Source organism: Lathyrus oleraceus, chromosome 7 (genome assembly GCF_024323335.1).
Source record: "Lathyrus oleraceus cultivar Zhongwan6 chromosome 7, CAAS_Psat_ZW6_1.0, whole genome shotgun sequence".
Classification (NCBI taxonomy): Eukaryota; Viridiplantae; Streptophyta; class Magnoliopsida; order Fabales; family Fabaceae; genus Lathyrus; species Lathyrus oleraceus.
The window spans coordinates 406,007,944-406,010,322 of NC_066585.1; the positions used below are offsets into that span (position 1 = coordinate 406,007,944).

Sequence of the window (2,379 nt, forward strand, 5' to 3'; positions counted from 1 at the left end):
TAGGGTATAGGTGGTTTATATGGCGAGGGTGGTACGTAAGTTTTATCTTTAGGTTCTTCTCCTTTTTCTCGACCTTCCTGGTTTTCAGATTCCTCTGGTTCCTTTACTTCGTCCGGGGGCTTGGTACATTCCTTAGAAGTTTTGGGTTCACTCAATCTAGGGTTTGGTGGCTCATCATAAGCGTTCCCACTTCGTAGGGTAATGGCATTGGCTTGTCCTCTCGGATTTTGTTGAGGTTGTCCAGGGAATTGTCCTCCAGGTGTAGTCTGAGGGGCTTGGTTTAAAGCTACCTGAGAGATCTGGGTTTCAAGCATCTTGGTATGAGTAACTATTTGGTCAACCTTGGTTCCTAACTGAGTAATCAATTCGTTAACATGAATGTTTTGGTTCATGAACTCCTTGTTTTGTTGGGTTTGAGCGGTGATAAAATTTTCCATAATTTTCTCAAGGCTCGGCTTTGGTGGTACAGGTTGCATAGGTTGATTTGATCTAGGGGCCTGATAACTAGGTCTCGGAGGTGCATTATTTTGGATAGGGTTATTGTTTTTATAGGAGAAGTTCAGGTGATTCCTCCATCCAGGGTTATAAGTATTCGAGTATGGGTTCCCTTGGGTGTAGTTCACTTGCTCAGAGTGGGTTTCGTTTAATAGACTACATTATGCAGATTGGTGTCCTTTGGTTCCACATATCTCACAATCCGACGAAACTGCGGCTACAGTATTCAGGTTTATGCACATATGCTCGACCTTAAGGGCTAATGCGTCCATTTTAGCTTGCATCATGTCTATAGAGCTTAGTTCATGCACTCCTCCTTGGGCTTCCTTCTTCTCAACTGTCGCTCGTTCGACTCCCCACGATTGATGGTTTTGAGCCATATCTTCGATGAGGGCACTAGCTTCAGGATAAGGTTTGTTCATCAGAGCACCGCCTGCGGCAACGTCGATGGTCATCTTTGTGTTGTAATGAAGTCCATTATAGAAGGTTTGAATGATTAACCAATTTTCTAAACCATGATGTGGGCATGCTCGTAACAACTCTTTATATCTATCCCAAGCTTCGAACAACGATTCTCCTTGGTTTTGGGTAAATCTAGTTATATGGTTTCGAAGAACGGCGGTCTTACTCGGGGGAAAATATCTAGCAAGAAATACTCTTCTAAGGTTATCCCAAGTCATAATGGAATTGGGTGGAAGGGAATCTAACCATGATAGGGCTTTATCTCTGAGGGAAAAAGGAAATAATCGTAAACGTATTGCCTCAGGAGAAGCTCCATTGGTTTTAAAAGTGTCTGCTAATTGAAGAAATATTTTTAAATGTTGGTTTGGGTTCTCAGTAGCGAGACCTGCGAATTGTCTCTATTGCACTAGTTGCAACAGGGATGGTTTAAGTTCAAAATTATTAGCTGGGATGGTTGGGTTTACTATACTATAACTAGGTTCTTCATTTGATGGTTGAGCGAAGTCCTTAAGAGGTCTTTGGTTTTGATCTTCGGCCATAGCTCTCTTAATTCTATGAAAGAATAAACGTGCGCGAGCGTAACGTTCAGGTTCCGCCAGAGGGTATACTAAGCTTAAACTTCCGGTGCTGCGAGTTCTTCGCATTGACCGGCGGGAAATAGCCTAAGTCTAAACGATATAACAACAGGGAAATGAAATTTGACAAAATTGGTCCCCGACAACGGCGCCAAAAACTTGATGCATGCTTTTCGCAAGTATACGAATGCGTCAGAGTAATAGAAAAGATTGTCGAATCCACAGAGACCAAGTGTCAATCTATCGTTATCTATTGTTATGGTGTTTATCAAAGGCAATCAAAATAAGTGTTTTTTTTGGGTGTGCAAGGAAAAGTAAAGTATTGAATAAAGTTCAATTAATAAAGACAGGGTCGAATGTAATTCACGTAATCAATTAATAATCCATGTACTTGTTAATAGAGCTACTTATGTGCAGTGTTTCCTACTTTGAAAAGAACTAATTTAACAGGAACTGTCGCTTTCGCGTAGTCAGAACCGAGTTGTACTCCCTAATCAAACCCTCTTATTGTCACTTATAAAAAGGCGCGCATTGCGTTAGAGTAGTAAACCTATTTTTAAGAAATATAGTATCTTGACTAAGTTGAAAAGTATTATAACCTGGATTTCTTAACCAAAAGAGGTTCTCACGAACCAGACTCTAAACTTATAAACGCATCCGAAAATAGTTTTAAAATCTCTTTTCTTCTTAAGTTAAAAACTCCTAATGAACTAAACAAAGCGCTTTCGCTGTTTTTGAAATAGTTAAAAACAATTAAGTTTAAATAGATGTTGGACGGCTTTCGATCTTACCCAACGAAATTGAAGTGCGGGAAAACTTAAGTTGAAAGTTAAAATAGCCCTTAAGT

At 40.0% G+C, this 2,379-nt stretch overlaps 1 non-coding gene across 1 annotated transcript; it reads left to right on the plus strand.

Annotated features, from left to right (window-relative positions):
• Nucleotides 1-1,005: 1,005 nt before the first annotated feature.
• Nucleotides 1,006-1,112, plus strand: LOC127108924 (small nucleolar RNA R71). Its single transcript, XR_007796422.1, has one exon. It is a non-coding gene; the product is annotated as a small nucleolar RNA R71 (small nucleolar RNA).
• The last annotated feature ends 1,267 nt before the right edge of the window (nucleotides 1,113-2,379 follow it).